Source organism: Macrobrachium rosenbergii, chromosome 5, assembly GCF_040412425.1.
Source record: "Macrobrachium rosenbergii isolate ZJJX-2024 chromosome 5, ASM4041242v1, whole genome shotgun sequence".
In the NCBI taxonomy this organism is placed as follows: Eukaryota; Metazoa; Arthropoda; class Malacostraca; order Decapoda; family Palaemonidae; genus Macrobrachium; species Macrobrachium rosenbergii.
Genome location: NC_089745.1, coordinates 27,118,461 through 27,142,426, shown reverse-complemented (window position 1 = coordinate 27,142,426; position 23,966 = coordinate 27,118,461). Strand labels below are relative to the sequence as shown.

The 23,966-nt window shown below is 36.3% G+C and overlaps 1 protein-coding gene across 3 annotated transcripts in view; it reads right to left on the bottom strand.

Annotated features, from left to right (window-relative positions):
• Window positions 1–23,966, bottom strand: part of LOC136838622 (acetylcholine receptor subunit alpha-like) — a 1,263,360-nt gene that overhangs the window by 143,696 nt on the left and 1,095,698 nt on the right. The window lies entirely within an intron of this gene.

Below are 23,966 nucleotides of genomic sequence, written 5' to 3'. Positions count from 1 at the left end.
TACCTCTAAATGGACTTTTGGAATATTAAAAAGCCACATTACTATCGCAATCCTCAAGGCAATGGTCTTTATGGCTGAGCACAGAAGTCTTTGCAACGGTCTTCCAGTTCTACTAATCTGTGAATCTGGAATCTGGAATACAATTTTCATGGAGAAGCCAACTAGACGGAACTATGGGCAGTCATATTTATTTGTGATTCCCGTTTCATTAGGTGGTCATTTATCTTAATAACTGAAAAAATGTCTAGTTTTGTAGTTGCTACAGAAAAGTCAATGAACGGAGTGGTTTGTGGAGCATGTTTGTTAACAGACGGAATATATCTTTCATAAGAAACCCGACGTAGAATTTCATCTTCTTGAGCCCCACCATGTTGGAAGGTTGGGTATACAAGTTCTTTAAATAACCTCTTGACCGGTAAATAAAAAATCTCATTTACAGTTCGTCTAAAGTCCCTGGAAAAATAGTGTAAACCGCGTTAAGGTTAAAATACTCCAAGCAAGCGCTAAGAAAATTCACCCCTGAACCAGTAAATGTTGGCTTTCTGTAGACTTCCATTCCCATATCATTGTTCTGCCTATTAACGAGTAACCTGCTGGTTTGTTCTAAATGAATAGTGAAATTTACTTTACAATGGGTCTGCATTTATGTTGTTAAAAAAGACTGGCCAGCCGTTCACGCTCGAACATGAAAAAGGTACCAACCACAAAACGCCGATAAAATTTAGACTCAAAACGATTGGGGTATTGTTTCATCATCCATTCATTCTAACATCAGCAGAGGATAAAACTAACAAATGCCGTCGATAACGAAGACCCCATTGTAAGTGTCACTGACGGAGAACTCAATCGTTTTCAGTTTGTTTCCGGCGGAGTCACTAAAAATTTCATTACCATATATAAGAGTTATTATAATGTTAATGGTTTCTCTTTTTGGAACATCAATATAAAGAGAAGAAATCTCTCAGATGAAAATAAAATGACTGCCTTGTATTTTCATGCCGTTTAATTCATCGTAAAAATCTTATAAATTACTTAACGTTAACTCATTCGTACCTAAGTAAGTTTATACATTTTAGTTCTTATTTTCTTTTTCTTGTATATTTATTTGTACTTCTTTAAAATGTTTTGTTTTTAAATAATAAATAATAATCTAATAATAACTACAGCACCTCGACTCATCGAATGCTTAAGGGGTCTGCCCTTCTAAGTACAAAAGTCTGATATGAAGATACCATAGCATAGGGTACACTTGAATATTTTCAAGATATACCACATGAGACAGTAACTCCACGTTGTTTCTAGCCTAAAGTTACCTGTATTTTACGCTCAACACACAAGAACGTTGCCGATAAGACCAGAAGTCTGATAAGTTGAGGTGTTACTGGCTTTATTAGTAACGCTATTATTCGTTCTGATCAAGTAAATGTTTTATAATGCTTAATGAAACGCAATGGGTATGTATTCATTTGTGTGTGTGTGTGTAAAACAAAGATAATCTACGGGTAATAAACGCCAGGTTTAGAATTGCCTTTATCTAGCTCGGGATAAGCCTGCTTTACCACTTGCCCTTCTACACGCAGGGAGAACGAAGATACCTTGCTCCGAGCCTCGGGAAATTAACATCCCAGGGCCTTAGACTTCGTCTTCTCGATCAACCCTTGTATTATACTAATTTTTGACGGTATGGCCACGCTGTTATGTAGATCAAACCGGATTTAGGTCACTCTCAGTAGATTTGTATGCATAAGGTCAAGGAAACTTTTAAAGCTTTCTCGTACCACCGTAGGTCTTTCAAAATATCACTGGAGTCACCAGACTCATCTAACCGTAGATAATTTTTCCTTATGATTCTGCATTTAAATAAGCATATAAAATGCAAGCAGAGAGAGAGAGAGAGAGAGAGAGAGAGAGAGAGAGAGAGAGAGAGAGAGAGAGAGAGAGAGAGAGAGAGAGAGAAAACAGTTTCTGAGGAGTCTGCACTTAAAAAAGAAAATAAAATAAAAGAGAAAGCAAACAGAGAGAGAGAGAGAGAGAGAGAGAGAGAGAGAGAGAGAGAGAGAGAGAACAGTTTCTAAGGAGTTTGCACTTCAAGTAAAGAAAAATATAAAATGCAAACAGAGAGAGAGAGAGAGAGAGAGAGAGAGAGAGAGAGAGAGAGAGAGAGAGAGAGAGAGAGAGAGAGAAACAGTTTCTAAGGAGTCTGCACTTAAGTAAAGAAGAATATAAAATGCAAGCAAAGAGAAAGAGAGAGAGAGAAACAGTTTCTAGGGAGTCTGCACTTAAAGAAAAATATAAAATGCAAACAGAGAGAGAGAGAGAGAGAGAGAGAGAGAGAGTTTCTAGAGCACTTCAAGAAAGAAAATATAAAATGCAAACAGAGAGAGAGAGAGAGAGAGAGAGAGAGAGAGAGAGAGAGAAAACAGTTTCTAGAGAGAGAGAAAGAAGAATATAAAATGCAAGAAAGAGAAAGAGAGAGAGAGAAACATTTTCTAAGGAGTCTGCACTTAAAGAAAAAAATATAAAATGCAAACAGAGAGAGAGAGAGAGAGAGAGAGAGAGAGAGAGAGAGAGAGAGAGAGTTTCTAAGGAGTCTCCACTTCAGTAAAGAAGAATATAAAATGCAAGCAGAGAGAGAGAGAGAGAGAGAGAGAGAGAGAGAGAGAGAGAGAGAGAGAGAGAGAGAGAGAGAGAGAGAGAGAGAAACATTTTCTAAGGAGTCTGCACTTAAGTAAAGAAAATATAAAATGCAAACAGAGAGAGAGAGAGAGAGAGAGAGAGAGAGAGAGAGAGAGAGAGAGAGAGGCTGCAAACGCTGGTTTTGAAAAATTACACTAATCACGTGAGAGAGAGACATGACCTCGCAACCCCTCAAGAAGTCTTATTTTTAAAACCAGACCCCCTGAAGTGTTTTATTTTTCAACCTTACACTGGTAACGCGTTTATTCCCCGTTTCACTCACTGTTTCGCCTTTTAAATAACTGATTCACATTTAATTTGGCAATTCTAATCGGATACTGCACGTTAGGGAATTTAGTGAAAATCTGGTTACTGGCTCTATTACACACCGTAATAAAGATAGTGTTACGTGGGTTTTATGATTTTATATAATAATTTAACTGTAAGGATCATTTTTATATTTTATGAATATGAAAATGTACTTATCTGAATATAAAAATCTGAAAATCAATCTTGATCTATTCTCAGTTTAACATACGTAGACATCTAGGACCCCTTCCCCAAACTGTATCCCTTGAGTAACTAATATTTCGAGGCTTTAAAATAATATGTGGAAGCGAACGCTAAGGAAAATAACGTTCTGAGTGAGGGGGAAGAAAGAAAGAAAGCGAGAACGTAGCAGATTCATTATTAATTATTTAAACTCGTGTAAAAAAAATTTCGCTCGTGCTACTAATATCAGTTCCTTCTAATTAGCAGACTGAGAAAAAAAAAAAAAAATACTCCCGGGCAATCCTGCAGTCACTCAAGGACAATCCTCAAAATCATTCGAGCTACACAATCCCAAAATATGGATTTTCCTGCAGCCCAGAGACGATGGAAAACAAGTCATTTTCCCTCAATTTATCTGCCACTACCTCTGGCAGACGTCCAATGGCGGCAGTTTTCCATCTTTCCGAGGGAGAGAGAGCGCGAGCGACTCTAAAAACAGGTAGCATTTGAGGGCAGGTGCTTCTGGCAGCTACCTCATCCCTTAAAACTTCTCAACACCACAAGACCCCTTTTTTAAAACTGTCATATTCCAGCGTTACCGGGAATTTCAATTTTTATCGATTCCTTCAAATATTTTCGCTTGATTTTTACGGGCATAACTGTTTATTACATGAACGTGCACCCGCGCTTTTATCGTTGCTATTATTCTTTATACTGCGCATAAATCCACTTATGGAGAAACCAAAAATGCACTTGGTAGAATATGCAAGTGACAAATAGCTAAAACGCAACAATCGTTCCTCTTTATCTATTCTGAAGACAGCATCTAGCACATTTTACCTCTTTGAAGATACTTTTATACTCCCTGTGCCCTTCCAAATCTCTCATACAAAACGCTTCTCAAAAAAAAAAAAAAAAAAAAAAAAAAAAATATTGCGCCATTACATTCGCAAGACAATTTCTGCTGAGCGTCGTAGCATTTTCGTTCTAATTTTCCCTTCCAGGTATCCACCATCACTCCACCAGTGAGCAACCCGAAGGGAGTTTTTTAGAATTACTTTTTTCCTACTCTGATAACACTCATCAAGTCGGCGAGACCGGAAATTAAATTTCAAGACGCTGCAACCAAATCACCTCTTAAGAGAGATGTTTATTCCGTAGAATTTTTTTCCTTATCTTTTCCCTCCATGAGAAGACTATTTTTCCATGGAAGAAGATAAGCACATATTCACGTGTTGATAAAGAATATACTCAGCTGTTACACACAGAATTAAGGTTCTTCAGCAACAGAGGGAAACAGAATTTTGTTACGAAGAAACTGCTACAAATAACTTGGTCTAAAAAACTGTAAAATGTATCAGTCCACAAACACAAACAAACACAAGGTTTCCCATATACAAATACAAAGGAAACATTTCTACTAAGTGAGCATATAATTGGACAAAAATCAATAGTGTATTCATAAATTGAAGTATAATCCTAAATATTCATAAATAAAAGATGATATCTATTTTATCACAGGAACTGAACCAATCCTTCAATTTAAAGATACTGAAGGGTCACAAATATATCGCAAAAAAAAAAAAAAAAAAAAGGAAGAATTAATCTCCGCTTGACGAACTGATACCCTTCACGACAAGACTGAATCGGTACAATTGGCAAGAAGACCTCAATGCACCTTTGGTTATTTAAATCTTAGCGGTACATCACTGGAAAATATATTACATGCCGTTTTAAATTATGCAAGGTAAATATACTAATCTTCTTTGTTGGTAGGACAGTGCTGAGGTCAAAACCAGACCTCCTAACCCTATTACCGCCTTACACACTAAGGGCAAGGATACTAAAAGTTTACCTATTTGATATATTCATATCCACACATACAAACATACTCATAGACTTTCGGTTAGTAAAAATCTACCCTTAGATGAGGTGACTCCAAAAAACGAGAATAACCAGTTTTTCTCCATTTTCATTTAAACGACCTTCCAATGTGAGGGGCTGATTCCATAATGTACCTTTCGGAAAAAACTGCGTCTCCAACCTGGTTACGATGCTCTCTCACATATAGTACCGAGGAAGACGGACCAGTCTCTCCTTTAGCGAGTGTGTGTGTGTGTGTGTGTGTCCATGGAAGATAAACTGTGCCAAAACTCCTCCATAATCAGAAATCTCTTTGACAAATATGGAGACAGAGAGAGAGAGAGAGAGAGAGAGAGAGAGAGAGAGAGAGAGAGAGAGAGAGAGTGTTCCAATATTCCGAACGAGACTTCTCTTTGGAGTCACAACTTCTAACATTCCAGATTTTACGGACCTTCCGAAAAAGGTTCAGTTACCCTATAGAAATGCAAGAAAACCACTGAATATAAAATAAAAGAAAAAAAAAAATGACAAAAAAATTTTAAGTTTCGTTCTGACGAGATCAATTTGTATGTGAGAGAGAGAGAGAGAGAGAGAGAGAGAGAGAGAGAGAGAGAGAGAGAGAGAGAGAGAGAGAGAGTGTCTTTCAAGAAATCTTGACACTACACAAAACTAAGGAAAGAAGAGAGGGGATGAAGATATAAGTCTTTTTGTATAAAATGCACGACAAAATTGAAACTTGAATGAAGATTATTTCGCAGTCCGTTAAACACGAAACAGGACAAGTAAAGGGTGAAAACCAAAGCCAAGGAAAAACAAAGGCTTGGGGGGGGGGAGGGAAGGGAACAGAAGGGCGAAATTCGCAAGAAAAACGACCGATTTCAGTGAAAAGAAACTTATGAGAAAGAGGCGAAGATCCATATATCTAAGATGACGTCTTCTCGATTGAGGTCGAGGTAAAAATAATCTTAACCAAGATTTGCATTTTGATAGAAATCACAAAAAGAATCTCTTTCAAAAGACCCCAAGTTTAAAGGAAGTTATGAATTTACAGGACGTCTTTTCAGCCTTTTTTTTCGAAAGGGAAGAGAGAGAGAGAGAGAGAGAGAGAGAGAAAAGACTTTACGACTTGATCTGAGATGTCTAAGGAAGGCTATGACCTGCAGTTAGTAAAACAAGGAGAGAATTGGTGAAAAAATCCACAATGATGTATGTAAAATATAAATTATATATATTTATATATATATATATATATATATATATATATATATATATATATATATATATATATATATATATATATATATATATATATATATATATATATATATATATATATATAATGAGAGCTTTCGAGAACCTGCTCGATTTTCCTTCTTTTCAGAAGGAGAACCGAGCAGGGCCACGAAAGCTCTCGTTGTGTACATATTTGTAAAATATACATATATTTACACTTAGATCAGTGTGGATTTTTCCACCATTTTAGTGACTCATGTGATTATGAGATTTTTATAAATGAGAGAATTGTCAGTGTTGACAACAATACCATACGCCTGTAATTTTGAATTTCTGGTATTATTGCAAATCCCCAAAACCATCAGTTATTGTCATTAATATAAATTAAGTGCGTATATTTGACTTTACAGTCCATACCAGCAAAACTATAGATTAACTAGACGATCCTATACAGTGTATTCCTGCGACTACTGTAGTCCTAATCACTGCATTCTAAAAAAGCAGGGAGACAGACCTAACTTATGTATGTCAATGAAACCATTTAATATGCAGTTTTATTTATCTTAAAGCCTTCCTGTAATGTTTCCTCATAAAGAATCTAAACTGGAAGCATTTTAATGAAGGATTCGTTTAAAGAAGACATCAACTTCATTCACACTTCACCAAAATTCTACTGATTTTAGAATATAGAATCTCGCTCAGTATTTCAAAATATCGACAGTTTCAAATTTATACAGCAGGCTTCTGCCATATTGTCATAATGTACTGATAAAAGTGATATTACCCAAAATCACGGAAACAGAGCCTCTATGTAAAACTTACGAACGAAAATAATGCAGATGACTGAATCGAAAAGTTTTCTTAAGTGATGGTTTCTAATGGGGAGGAGGGGGGGGGGAGTTCACATACTTTGTATAGTAGTACAAATGTAAAACAAGTAAAATATGCGCCGTAGTTTCTTCGGCGCAATCGAGTTTTTTGTACAGCGTATAATCAAGGCCACAGAAAATAGATTTATCTTTCGGTGGTCTCGGTATAATGCTGTATGAGCCGCGGCCCGTGAAACTTTAACCATGGCTCGGTGGTGGCCTGTCCTATATCGTTGCCAGACGGCGGTTATGGCTGACTTTAACCTTAAATAAAATAAAAAATACTGAGGCTAGAGGGCTGCAATTTGGTACGTTTGATAACTGGAGGGAGCATGATCAACATAACAATTTGCAGGCCTCTAGCCTCAGTAGTTTTTAAGATCTGACGGCGGACAGAAAAAGGGAGAAAAAAAAAAAAAGGGCGGACGGGCAGACAAAGCCGGCACAACAGTTTTCTTTTACAGAAATTAAAAAGGACGATGGAATATTACCAAACTACCACATAACCTTTCAAGGGAAGTTCACAATTTTAAATCGATAAATGTTTTGTATTTTTCAAAGTTAACATCCAATATTCACTACAAAACGACTAATTGACGTGCAAATAAAACAAGAAAAATAAATAACAGACCCTAAGTCATTCTAATTCCAAAGAGAGAATAATTCTGCAACCATTTCATAATGAGGTATACTGATTAGAGATTTCACTCAGTGGTGCAAAACACATATATGTATTTCAATCACGAGAATTATCAAAAAGGAAAAAGAAAATCGAAAAAAGGTTGTTGAGAGGGTGATGACCAGGAGCCGCTTAATCGTCTTGACGTTTGCTACCATTCAGAACGGAAAGTTTTAAAACTCAAACAAGGGCATTAAACTAAGGTCTAATTAGGAATTTCCTCGCCAATGACGATCAGGTAATAGGAACGGTTTTTAACAAAACTTAACTATGTAAACCAATTTGTATATTTCAAAAGTATCTTATTAATAAAGAATGATCAGAATTTAATACACTTATAGTAATCTCCTTTGGAATAGAGCAAAAGCTATATATACGCAAATTATGGAATAAAACGCTATGGAGAAACACACATACATATCAAATAGATAAAGCTGGGTGCGGACAGGAGCTAGCGCTGTCAATAGTCAGTATAATATAACTTCAACAGCCTGTGCGGGCAACAGCCAACATAATTTAACTTCAACAGCAACTCACAGCTAGAATACAAACAAAACAAAGCCGTTTGTTGTATCAATTCGCGAACGTTTGCAGCCGCAACCCAGAATGGTTATTTCAGATTTGGCAATGAGTTTGTCAAGAATAGCCACCGCGCATGATTAATTACGACAGGTTTCTGCGAGTGTCACGGCGATTAATGGATAATGGTAAGATTAATGGGTAATGGTACAAAGGGAGGAATTACAGAGGACCATTAGGATATCTTTGGAAAGTAGCCTAAAAGAAAGCGCAAACAAATGATTCCGTCCTGCGACTTTCGAGATGTTCGCGTTCTTTCATCCCTAGAGGACACACTGATATCACCATGAGAGAGAGAGAGAGAGAGAGAGAGAGAGAGAGAGAGAGAGAGAGAGAGAGAGAGAGAGAGAGAGAGAGAGAGAGAGGAGTTTAGAGGAACATCATGGAAATTATGCTACCGAGAGAAAAACTAAACTATTAAACAAATATTTTCTCAGGATATGAAGAAACCACTTACAGAGTAATGGAATGCAAAATGAAAAATTAAGGCACTCAATTTATGTTAGCAAATGGATACAAAATAACAAAGTACAGAAGTAGACGTGAAATACTCGTTTAAAGTATTACCTTACGTAAAGTGACATTAACATAAATATACAACTAAAATCTGGAGCACAAGAAATAAGGAGGGGAGTATCAGGCACCTTGTAGTTCATTTGAAACTTATTCAGGGAACAATGTCCCTTGTGAACTAACTGAATGATTACTAACTTGCTTATCATTTCTTTTGCTTTAGTTCAGCAGCTTTTGCTGCTTGCAAATATCATACCCGTAACTACCAGTATACGAATACAAAAAAGGTTGGAAGCAGATTCTCTTGAAAATAGATATGATAAGAAAAGAGACTAAATTTGGCTTTTGCGTTCTTGATAAGCTGGCTAACATTGCCATGTAATCGGATTCAGCTTTGGGATGATCGATTTACATATACAGTCGAGAGAACCAAAAGAGGTGGCCACAAAGTGTGTCAGAGATGCTGGAATGGATGGACCATAATATTCAAGAAAGGCAACAGTCTGCATAACACAGAATGAATGTCACATCAAAAGACTACAAACCCTCACACACCGAGTCCTTTACTCTTTGTTTCACGAATACAAGTATACAATGAGTTATCCGATATTCTACATCACTCAACTTTTCTTTCACAAATAGCAGGAAACTACTGTTTTCTAAAAATACAGATCAGTAACAATAACAATTTACATTTATAAAAAAAAGGTTTGTCTTTAGATTCATTCTCATAACCACAACAAAATGTGTTCAGCCATTTCCCTTAGTATAATGAAAATCTGTGCAGGCATTCCATGAACATAACGTCCGGAATGGAGGTAATAAGGGAAGATGTAGAGAATCAACGATCCTGATGCAGACTCACATCCACAACATAATGAACTTTACCAGAAAAAGTTCCTAAAATACCGTTTATTAGCTTCCACACAATTCTGGTGGCAGACAGAATGACAGACAAACCGAACTAAAAGCATAACTTCCTTGGCGAAGGTAATGAGCTTTAAAAAGATTTTCTTTCTGAACAAGTAAAAACCAAAACAAAAGTGCCAAACACCTACTGCATACAGTGTTAACTAAGAACAAAGCAACATAAGCGGAACCAATAAGAGCTCTACCAGAAGTGAAGTCAAACAATAAGTAAAAATCTGAAATAAATGAGAAGGGGAAACTTAATGAGCAACTTTAACGCTCCCGTCTAGGCTACCCTTCCATCCCTCATTAAAAAAACGAGAGAGAGAGAGAGAGAGAGAGAGAGAGAGAGAGAGAGAGAGAGAGAGAGAGAGAGAGAGAGAGAGAGCAAATTCCTAAGCCTTAAATACCAGGCGGTCTTTCCGCATTTTTGGGTGGGCGAGAATCGTCTACTTTTCTCGGGAGGAGTTTGTGATTTCCGTTTCTTCACGCGTTCCCAGGACTTTAATTACCGGGGAAATTTCCCGTGCACCTGGGTCCTCCGACCATTATTTTGGGAAGGGAAGGAAAGCGGGGATAATAGGGGCATAGAGCTAAAAGACAAAGGGAAACACAGCTATAGAGTCGACAGAAATAATGACGCTAATTACCACCATTATTTTCTCTACTTGATGAATGGATACTGCAGACTTCATATTTCCAAGACGTGAAATTTTTTATCTACTTCATTAATCTGTCTTCGTTTCTGAAAGCTTCTCGAAGTTCTCGATCGAACACTGAGAGGCGGTCGCAGATGTTTTCCTTTGAAATCTCTTGTTGTCAAATAAGATTAATGGACTATTTGTAGATTACATCTCAGTACACGCATAGATCATGGATCTGCAACTTTCCGAAGAAATCCTTTTGTTATCAAGATCACTAGCCTTTACTCAGATTACATAACGTAACCATTTACACTCGTGAATGTTGCAAGTAATTCCGTGAGCAAACACAGTACAACAAGCAGCTTGGAGTAGCATGTGGGACCAGTTTCTTATCTACTTCACGGACACACACACAAAAGACAAAAATGATCTTGGATTCACAACACAAAACACAAGTAGTAAGTACTCACAGAATGATCTTTTGCTAAAAAAAAAAGTCTAACAACAGGAATTTTTTCTAAACGAAACAGAATATATGATAAAATTCTAAACATGCAAAAAATCATGGCAGTTGAAGACAAGAAGTCACTAGAAATATAAAAAGTTCGATCCTCACCCGCCCCTACACACACACACACACACACACCCAGATCAAAAGAGGAAAGTCCTTCCATCAAAAGCGTCAGAGTCAGACGGAGAAAGAGAAATTGGTCGGGAACTGTAGCGACAATTAGAAGAGAAAAAGTCACCCACTGTAAGATCGAGGCGCTTACTGGTTATTTAATAATTCAAGAAGAGACAGTCACCAACAGAGCGTATGTGCCCCCAGAGAACGGCGGCACACGTTTGATTGCCTGTGGTCACCGGACGTAACCTCTCGCGTGTACGTGCAAAACTAAACTATGTTGGTGAAGATGATGGTGGCAGAAGTTATTATAGAAGAGCTGGCTGATGATAAGAGTGGTAGTGACGAAGTATCTGGCAACTGTGGTGGGGACCGAATCACATTTGTAAAAAATAAGTTGCACAGAGATGTTAAGGAAGAACAGGGCACTATCTTTTTCTTTTGGAAATTATGAGAAAAATGAAGGAAGGGTGGAGGAAACAGAGGAATGAAGACTGACAACGATCACAGGGAGGACAGTAAATTAAAGAAGGAAGAGGAAGAGGATGAAGGAGGGGTGGGAAGATAAAAAGAAGCGACAAGAAATGGTGAGTAATAAATTAAATAAAACTGCACGGGAGGGGCGAAGGAAGAGAACGACAAAATTAAGAAAAACTGAGAAGGACTATAACCTAAATGCAATGGCACAAGAATTAAAAAAAATGAGGGAAGAGGAAGAGAATAAACGCGACCTCCCAAACTAAAAGTACAGAAGAAAATGTCAAGAATAACGTCATGAAGGGAAAGAACAGTGGAAGTAAGACCGTCGAAGAAAGTGCCGCCAATACAATATCCGGCTCTATCCCTTGAAAGAGGCCATTCAAGGCCATCTTTTGACCCCTGGATTTGATAAAAGGGGAAGAGAGCGCGCGCATACATCGAAACGGCCGTAAAGGCTCTCTCCGTCCAATGATTTCCACTGTCAAAGAAAAGAAAGAAGGAGAGGAGGGGGGGGAGGGGAGGGGAGGGGGAGAGGAGGGGGGAAGGGAATAGGTTACGTATATTCATGAAAATAAGGGAGATGAAGCTCTTACGAAGGGGACGAGTATTCATACAAACTACGAGGTTTGTTAGATTCAGGTGTCCTTTTGCTATTCGGTGATAAGATGCCAAAGACATAAAAATACAAAGATAAGTTAATTAAATCCTTTGTTTTATTATTAACGAAAACACAGGTCTCCAAACAGAAACAAACAAGCCATCTAATGAAACTTAAATTTATTAAAACCAAGGGTGTCAGACAAGATATATATATATATATATATATATATATATATATATATATATATATATATATATATATATATATATATATATATATATATATATATATATATATATATATATCAACAACCCTTTTATTATGCAGTGCTAGGATATCTGCAAAATATATAAAATCATAAAATAATATTGATGAAGTACTTAAATACAAACATTTTTCAATAAAAAAAAAGATTAATGGCGATATAACCCCGGTATTTCTTCCCCATGTTTAATCATACCGCTGCATATTTCATGCCAATTTAGGTGGCACGGTTACTATGCATGCTAAGCCAACTTGACTCGCAATATTTCCTCAAGGACCCTGATGGCACAAGAAACAATAGCAAAAACATAAAAACATACAAAGCGTATTAAGGATAAGTTAGCTTCATGTATGAAAATAAACCAATAACTAAACTATAATCGTACGGAAAACCTTTGCACAATAGAGGGTATTTCTCTTAAATAAGAGTAACAAAGCAAATGGACGGTACAAAGCCAAAGTATCGGAAATTAAACGAGCGGCTGAGAACTATACTCTGGTATTTGAAGATGTGAGGAAAAATGTTTCATAATTTACCTCCTATCTAGGATTCGAAGGGCCGGGTTCTAATCTGGAATCATACTCGTGTAAAACAGCATTTAATTAAGCTATGAATACCAAGGTGGAAAAAATAGGAAAATAGGCGTTAATAATCATGGCTCATTTCAGACACTGTAAAGACTGCAAAAAAAGGAAAAAAAAAAGACGTGTTTAAAAATTACAATGGAAAAATAGAGGGCATGGAATATTTAGCCAGGGGAATGAGCAAACCAAATATCTGAAGTTCAATCAACTTTAAAAAGTGAAAACCAGTAAAAAAAGGTGATGGATTATCAAGATAAATATTGTATGTTTGTATGTATGTAAAACAAAGCCCAGCTATTCTTAAAATATTTTGTTATCTGGTGTTTTGTTTTTCTTTATTATAATAGTTATCTTGATAATCCATCACCTTTTTTAACTGATTTTCACTTTTTTAAGTTTACTGAACTAAAAATATTTGGTTTTCTCATTCCCCTGTCTAAGTATTCCATGCCCTCTACATATATATATATATATATATATATATATATATATATATATATATATATATATATATATATATATATATATATATGTGTGTGTGTGTGTGTGTGTGTGTGTGTGTGTGTATATACACATATATACATATATACATGCATTAAGGTACAAACGTCCTTTAATATCCAATTCGCTCTACTTCGGAAATAATATATTTTCGGCCGTGTGGGTAAAGGCGTCACTGTAGTCCTGAGTTCTTGTCTTTCGTTGGTTCGAGCCCACGGGACGACGAACTTATTATCAACTAAAAAATTCCCCTTCGGTAACATATATGAAAATATATTATTTCCGAGGTAGAGCGAATTGGATATTAAAGGACGTTTGTAGCTTAATGCTTGTATATGAATCACAGTGATGTGATAAAAAGACATATATACATATGTGTATATACATGCTGTCCATATACACAAATATATATAGTATGTACCCACGGTAACAAGATGAATTATGAGCTAACAATCCCAATAGCGTACAGTCACAACATTCTGATATTAGGATGAAGACTTGCCATTCTTTCAGCAAGGCATCGAATAACAACGTCTAATGATGACGCGTATGACCGAAAGGTCAAGCCCTTGAGGCGATGATTTAATCAAAGGACACAACCCTCACATCTTCCCCAGCAGCGCAAATTTTGTGAATTATGTTTGATGTCCCCGTTTCATAGCTCTGGCCGGATCTTTCCTGGATAGTGACCCCCAAGGGTTTTCGGGGGTCGTTATCAAGGATAATATTTCTTGAGGGTCATTATCTTTATGATATTTACAGTCTTTTGTTTATGTTTTAACGGTAATCCCCAACAGGCTTGTACTCAACACGCCGCAAAGGTGGATAAATACCGGGTTAATACCCGTGGGGGTCACTATCTAGGAAAGATCCCCCTAGTTCAACAATAACTGTAAGCTAAAGGACCGTCGATGAGGAAGTCCGTTACTGGGTACCTACTGGTGATGACATTTTTTGTTGAAAAGCGGTCGAAGGTATGAAATCTTAATGAATCATTGGTGGTGATGAAATCAGCAAATGAATAATTGTAAACGGTGGAATATTTAAACTAAAATTCCAAGTCCCTGATCATTTATAAAATAAAAAACTAGCGTCACTTTTGCATAATATATTAACGCCGATTGAGCAATGAGGAGAAAACTTTTAACACAACAGAGAAGCGCATACACAGACATTTAAAGGACTGATGCTAAGGATAAAATGGTTGCATCATAACTAAAACCCGTACATAAAATTCACTCCTCATTTACCAAAGGTTTTGCTGTCTAAAAAGTCTGAACAGACGAATAATCATATGTCTATAAAGGAAACAAGTTCTTCTTGGCTTAAGCTCATCCAAATATCCAGTCATTTGGTGTTAAAAGTTCTAACACATACATACGACGATTAGCTTTTCCCTCTCTAAAGACACAGGCCATTAAGCAGGAAATTACCTGGAAATGTACTTCTGTAAAATTTATATCTAAAACTACAGACTTTTCTCACAACATTTCCAAATTTTTCATGAAATACCTGTACTCTGCCTTATGCACGGTGTATACAAGCGGGTAAATTCCTTACTGGAACATTATCTTTAACCTTGATATATTTTTCCTTAGTCCAGCCTCTGGATAATCAGGAAACACGTTTATGCCATGCATGATGAATATTAACCTCTTTACCGCCGAAATCCTGGTTATATTTGCTTTTTTCGTCCCAAACAGGAAGTGTTGATTTTACGATATCCTCGTGAGTAAAAAAATTACTTTTACTAAAGGCGTTTTATTCTAACTGAACTCGAAGCCGTATGAACATATTACCTTACCATTAAAAAAATCATGAAGACAGCCTTCTAAAATAATTTATTTAATTTAATATTTCATTATTTGCTAATTTCTCACAAAATTCTCCGCTTTCACTGACGATGCCCCACCCGACGAAAATTACACACAAGTCGTTATAAATGTGATAATATCGTTTTGTCATTGTTCCTTTGTTCCACAGCGTAAGCACATAAATATCAAAATGGCTTTCAAACCTATGACAAGGTCATAAAAGCGACGAGAGCTCTATTCTAAAATAAAGTATAATGCATGATGAACTGCTCTATTAATGTGGAAACTCACTGATGAGTCAATTCAACCAGGAGGCTCACCTAATACTGATACATCACAAGCGTACGTTTTCAAATATAAAAATCATCCGAATATACTGTCTGAGCCAATTTGCTTTATCTTGCGCTCGATCAGGCGAGAATAAACAGACAGCGGGTGATCCGCGACAATCATGGCTTCGGAAGCCTATCGGTTCCAAAATACTGACAGATCCTATGACCCAAAATATATGGGTTCCATTACTGCAAGCTGCCAGAAATACTGCTCAAAACATGAGTACGTACACACACGCACAAGCAGGACACCAAAGTATTCGCAGATCAAGCTTCACTGTCGAAGTAAAAGAACTGACAAATCCGTCCATCGAGATTATACGCCTGAGCATAGGGATACGCATGCATAACCCATAAAACGATAGGGTAAAAGCGTAGTAGTGTTTGTAGGTTCTACCTGAGTACAAGCGACCACAGAATGCGTCTCGTCGAAGCCGTTTCAGGAGAGAGAGCATAGAGAGAATAAACAAGGACAGAGTAAGATCAGAGAAACATCACAAAGGCAACTCGCAAAAGATGGCAACAAATACAAATAACACAGATTAGAGACAAAAGTGTGATGTTAACGTTAGATCGTGAAAACTTCTCAACGGATGAGCTGTGAAAAAATAAAAACCTTGGAGAAGAAAAATACTGTGAAGGGAAATACAATGTACAAGTTTTAATTACAAAATGACAGCATTCCTCTCTCCCTCTCTCTCTCTCTTTCCCCCCTCAAAAACTCTATCTTTTCCTTTTCCATTCTGAATGCTGGGGGCAATTTTTGGTGGCAGCCGACATCTCCCTCTTATCTGGCTTGGTAATAATTTCTTCCTCTTTGGTTAATGATTAATGCTTTTCATTTCCATCTACATACAGTAAATCTATTAATTCACAACATACATCCCTCAGGCAAATGTTGATGTGGAGACCGGTGCTTACTATTTTCCACTATTTTCTTAGGGTGTTTTGTTAACGGAAATATTTTTAACAATACAGGAAACGGCTCAAGTTCTGGAAATTGTTTGCAGGGATAAGCCAGTTTTCTGTGTGGCTTTATCTCTGGAGGCACGCCTCTTAAGGAATATATATATATATATATATATATATATATATATATATATATATATATATATATATATATATATATATATATATATATATATATATATATATATATATATATATATATATGTATATATGTATATGTATGTATGTATGTATGTACCAGCACATATACATCCTTATGGAGAGCGTCACAGAGAAAAACATTTCACCGATCATTCGCAGGCTCTCTCTCTCTCTCTCTCTCTCTCTCTCTCTCTCTCTCTTTTGCACCATCACACGGTTGCAATATATAAGTAGAAACATCCCTGAGATCTTTCGAGATTACAATGGCAAAAACACCTAAGCCAAAGTAATGAAGAAACACAGTAGTACCACGACATTTCATTTTCTACTCTCGTGAATCACAATGAATAGTATAACATGAAGACCTTTAAACAATAATCTTATACTACATACGCTCCTATATTAAAATTTCAAATCTGAAAACTGGTGAGCATACGGAGTCGTGAATATAAGAATATTAAAAGTATGAGTTACCAGATAAACAAAAAAATCGTTAACCGATCCCAAGAAATTTATGGCCATCTGTTCAAGCAATAAACTTCGCACAAATTTTGTCGTCCGTTCCCCAAATAACTGTCTTTACACTTGGACGGTACTGGACGGTCTGACACAAAGGAAATCTTAAAGGCGCTCTTCGGAAGACTAATCACCTATGTTTGGTTCATCTTTTAATAAAAGTGGAAGAGTTTTTTTTCTGATGACTCTCACATGAATTCCATTGAAGAACCCAAAAGAAGGGAATTGCATCATTCTAAAATATATAATATTCAATATTCAGTTGTTTACATCGGCTTTCTTTGCGCGCACAGCAAATTTCACGACAATATCACTGGTGTATATGTATGTATATATATATATATATATATATATATATATATATATATATATATATATATATATATATATATATATATATATATATATATATATATAGTACAAAGAGTTAAAAGGAAAAGATTATATTTACAGTGTAAGAGTCAGGAAAGCAGCTGTTTTCGCATATTTAAGACTGTGAAGTTTTACTCCAGAAGGAACCGTGATACACTGAAAACTGATTGCTAATGAAATTGCATTACCATTACAAATAATGAGAATTACTTATTGCATTACAAAATTAACAAAAGAATTATTGCACTGAGAAAGCATTTTCTTTTAGTAAATTCAATCTAAAGAACATCTCTTGGCGTTCCTCTGTGCATCACAAGCCATCGGACAGGTCTTCCGCTTTCTAAATACCTTTACTACCTACAACCTTCAGTATTTGGAGGGTTCCTGTTTTACAAATCGCGTACACGCTCTTTATCTCCAACTATTTCAGTTCACGATAACCTTTCCTCTATTACACGGCTCATTGTTAAAGTGAAAACAAGACGCTGAAATATATAACAATTATGTAAGAGAGCTGCAAGTAACTGACAATTACAAATACGATGCATTTAACGTTTAATAATCGACTTTTCGAGGCCATTCAAGTGACAAATCGACTCAAACTGCTGTACATCACGAGGCAGGAAAGCTCTACCTTCTTTCTTGGGAACAACTTAATCATCTATCTGAGACAGACACACAGACAGGCAGGGACAGGCATGTGTAGTTAGGCATAAGCGTTAAGTTAGCACGAAAACGTAATAATAATTAACAACAAATATACGAATAAAGAAGAAACGTCTACCTTTCCCTGACTGCCTTCTTCGGTTAAACAAATTATGTTTACATCAGTAATGACGCTTGATATCAATGACACTCGATCACAGTGATTTATGGCCTTTAGACCACAAATGTCAGACGAGAGAAGTTTCCTAATGTCCTGCGAAATACCGAGCTGCAGTCATGGAAAGTTTAACCGCCACTATTTCCCCAGCCCCAACCCATTGCTTTGAGCCAACGTCAGAAAATACAGCGTCAAAACGTGCGTAAAAAAAAATTACACACTTACACACACACACACACACACACACACACACACACACACACACATATATATATATATATATATATATATATATATATATATATATATATATATATATATATATATATATATATATATATATATATATATATATATATATATATATATATATATATAAAAATATTTAAATACTATATATTTCTAAAGACTATGATTTCTAAGCTACTGAATACCTGAGGTTGAAAATCTTGGATCTCCCACAAACTATTCTTCAACTGAAACCCTTTTGCTTGAACATATCTAATTTCCGTGGTGACAAGACTTAGGGCATTCTGAGATTTTTGAATTTAGATAAAGCTAATCTCGTATGCAAGGTTACTCTTCCATCTCCTCCCTTTCGAAAACAAAGACGAAGGCAAAGAGTGGAACGGCAGGCACGTAAGGCCGCCAGCTTTACTCAAAAATTGCTGAATCTTCTGGTCACTTCCTGAGAGACAGCCCTCATGAATATGTTAAATATAAAGGAACTCTCGTCTCTGAAAACGCAATAACAAACGCAGCATGCTACTTCTTAATAATATTTCCATCATGATTGAAAAGCTCCGAAATTCTTAAAAGAAATAGTCAAACAACAATTTACTCTGTCTCATCGGAAAGATTTTTGCAATAAATGTTCTCCCCAAACCAACTATTTTATAATAGTGAAGCACAAATTGCAGCTCCCCTCATCTGTTTCGGAAAATTTCCGGGGTGGAGAGGAACGCCGGATATTTGATCAAGCTTTAACCACCCTCTTGTGACCCAGGAAGACACATTCCGGGAGGGAGGGAACGAGGCAGGGAGAAGAGGAAAGGGAGGAAGAGGTGTAGGAAGAAAGGAGGTGAGGAGAAGGAGAAGGAGAACTAAGGAGAGAAAGGGGGAGAGTAGTAAGAGGGGGAATTCCCAGTTGACGAAGGGGAGAAAAATAATCTCCTGCAAGTTTAGCAAAAGAAAAAATTCCTTTGGACGAAATGGCCTCCGCTCTGAGGGTAAGCAAGATTCGAAGACCTAAGTACTCTGGCCAGCCTACCCAGGGTCCGCCCTTCCCACCACCTGCCTTGACGTCACATGAAATTCCAAGGGTGAAACGCGTTCCAAGTAATGAACTTGATTACCTTTATAACTATCAATTAGTGGAAGACTACATCTTGTTTAGATCAATAATAAATTTAATTAATAATTACCGATTTCGTAAACATGCGATATTTGTGTGTGTGTGTGTGAGAGAGAGAGAAAGAGAGAGAGAGAGAATTTCTCACTAATGATTTCTTTACTGCAGATATCAGTAAAGGGAACTATTTTAATTGAGAAATGAAAACAAGTCACATCAATGTGTATCGAATACTTCATAAAGATTTGCAAACTTGCATGTGTGAAATTATATATATATATATATATATATATATATATATATATATATATATATATATATATATATATATATATATATATATATATATATATATATAATGCTCTCTCAACTTGATTTCCTCACAGTTTTTGGATATACTTGTCATTACAAATTTAACGTCCAAATGAAAATTCTAATGCAAAGGGCGCCAGAATTTCTCCACCTGATTCTTCATCTGGATCTTTGGCTTTGAAGTGATGAGAGTACCCAAAAGTGTGAGGAGATACAGAAATGAAGAGGTGGTTTTGGCTATAACAAATATATATAAGTCGTGTAAAAAAAGACCAGCAGATAAGTTACTTTTCCTAGTAGAAGGTACTCAAACAGAATACCACTGCCACATTCGCTGAACTCTGAGTTAAGAACATTTCTATAATTTTAGCCCCTTCACGAGCATGCACAGACGGGGGCCCATCAACAGTACGTCGGATTTACTGTCGACACATTTTGCAACCTGGATATTAAGGCCTATGCGTTTAATTACCTTTTCTCATCCACGTTATACCCCCCATTTTCAACCACCCTGTTTGAAGAAGTATAATTGTTTTTAATTTTTTCTTCAGGTAAACAATGGCCCGATATATCTCAGCAGCTACTCCTCTTCTCGCCATTCCGCCCACCATGTTGCTCTTCCATTAACTCTGTACTAAGGAAAAACTTGAAAAGGAAAGAAAACTACCTCTGTTCACCATTTTCCCTCTCTTAGGAACACGTGCACATTCCTCCTGTGCTCTGGCTACTCTAGCCTGAGGGTTGTAAGTGGATTTGCAATAAGAGGAAACGGAAGCTATTTGATGAATAGGTCGAATAAAATGACTCAAAGTAACCATTTTGTGATTGGTATATAATTTCTAATGGTTATTGCCTTAAACCACTGTTAAAACACATAAAATAAAGATAAACGTGGCCTATGCATTGCCATGTCTCTGAGATTTTCTAAATAGTTTCCAAATTAACGAAATATCTTAGATTTGATTTTAACTAAATCTTAGCTTTACTGGAAATAGTCAAGAGTGTTTTTCTCAACCAGGTAAAAATGAAAATACTGGATATTTCTCTGAAGAGAACTAAAATGTATAAACCAACCTGCTTGTTAGCACATTTCATAAATTGATAAACTCAAATATCAGTATACAAGCCTAAAACTATCATTACGTTTTATATTATATATTTAAAACTAGACCCATAACGAACTTGAAAATGTGACAGCTCAAGCTGTCGGCTGTGACCTCACAATGAAACAGACCGAGTATAGGTAACCATGTAGGACACAGTATTTCCAAGAGTCAAGTCCCACTCTGAACACACTGGATATTTTTCATTTCTATTCATGACAAGAAAAGTATACCTTAGTTTAACCAGACCACTGAGCTGATTAACAGCTCTCCTAGGGCTGGCCCGAAGGATTAGACTTATTTTACGTGGCTAAGAACCAACTGGTTACCTAACAACGGGATCTACAGCTTATTGTGGAATCCGAACCACATTATAGCGAGAAATGAATTTCTATCACCAGAAATAAATTCCTCTAATTCTTCATTGGCTGGCCGGAGACTCGAACTCGGGCCTAGCAGAGTGCTAGTCGACAACTCTACCGACTCATCCAACGAGGAACTATCTTCATGACAAAAATTTCATACCTGTCAGCTATACCATCTGAGTCACCTGCAATTGCTTTTACTTTCATATTTCCAGAAACTCTTTCCTTCAGTCTCCTTCTCTATTCCTGGGCTATATATATATTGATTATATCTTTTTTCTTCAAACACAAAGGCCCCCGTCTATATTGTGACTTTCACATCTAAGGATCCTTACTTGCTGAAAAAGTGTGATTGTTTTTGGTCATAAGGATGTTTTCGCACCATGAGGTCCAAAGCACTTCGCTGGGTACTTTAGGTACGTTGCTTTTTATCAAAACCCATTGGTAACAGTTATTATAAATAGAACCGCCTGACCTACGTCAATGTAGCTGACTACCACAAAAGGCTCATTGGCTAGTTTGTGAAATTTCCTCCCAACAATGGGTTCACAGCTATTCACAGACACACACACACACTATCTCTCTCTCTCTCTCTCTCTCTCTCTCTCTCTATATATCTCTATATTATATATATATATATATATATATATATATATATATATATATAAACATATATATATGTGGAATCTACTGGTCACTTTTACCAGACACATATGTAATTCTAATAGCCACAATGCCCTCTTAACTTCTCGAATTCTTTGCGCTTTTTTAGATATGCTTGTAACTACGAAGCCGTAAGATCCAAACGCAAGAAACTAAAGAGACTGTGATTGCCGGTCGCGGGAAATTCGAGAGTTAAGAGTTAAGAGGCATTAGAATTAGAATTAACACACACACACACACATATATATATATATATATATATATATATATATATATATATATATATATATATATATACATATATATATATATACACATACACACACATATATATGTGTGTGTGTGTGTGTGTGTGTTTCTGCCTCAGAGTAAGCGTGTAAACGTGCAAGCGGAATGAACGCAAATCAATCTGGGAAAATTTCAGTGTTTGTAACCGTGTGACATATTTCAGCCAACAAAAGTATATTGCGCGTTTGGTACGCGAAGCAGATTGACAGTTATGTTGCAGATTATTAAGCGAGAGAGAGAGATAGCGAGTTGGAGCGTTTGTATAAATGGATATTCCCCTAACTGAATTTTTCCCTTCTGGAAAATCACCAAACGTTGAATTGGAACTGCCATATAAATCGATATGGGGCATTAATGACTTTGAAATGTAGTGGATGCAGGTGGATACGAAAAATATCAGTTGTCGTCAATTGAAATAAATCTAACTCTATAGCAAGTCACCGAGATAAGAAATGTGTTAATACTATGAATAGAAATGAAGATACGAAGAATTGCACTAGTAATAACAGCTTTAACACAAATTAACAACAACAATGGCAATAATAGAGCAAGTAATACCGCCAATAGCAACTTGACGCAAAAAAAAAAAAAAAAAAAAAAAATCAACTAAAACCAGAAAAGATCCACATGAAATCAACGATGCTGAATAAAGGACGAACACTCGACGCTGTACACTTTGTACAGCTGCAAAGACTTCATTCACCTGAAACTTACGACCTAAAGATATCTTTATAACCTTCTTATAAATTAAATGCTCTCTATCCATTTCTTTTGCATTTGCATTTCATTTGATATTGTAAATGGCATATCCATCCTGCTTGAAACCAAAAGATCATTGATATGAGCTGATGGGATAATGGGTGGGTTACTATAATTTTTACGGAACCCTGTCTTTTATAATGTATACTAAATCAATGCCGTTGAATTTACGATATTTTGATTTACAATCGGTCATGACAATAAATTTCAATCATAAAACCAGGCCCACCTGTATGTATATGTTCATGTACAAATACAAATATATACAGTGTGTATATATGTATGTGTGTGTGTGTGTATAGTAAAGCTTCTTAACTTGATTTTCATAAGGAGTTCCGAGAACGAGGCCTCTGCAAAGGGTTACATTTATTTAAACGACAGCAAATTATCAATTGCCAACCACCTGAATACAGTTAATCGATAATAACAATGCAAATAATACTTTTTCCTTACTACAGTCAATTCATTAATCTGTCAAAGTCGAAAAACATACAACGTATAAACATTTTTTCCAATTAAATAACGCATATTACTACATAATAATTAAATACTAACCACAATGTGAATGGGTCCACCTAAATATTTAACAGCATTGTCCATGCCGCAGATATTACGACTGCCCAAGTTGAATGGATGCAACACTCA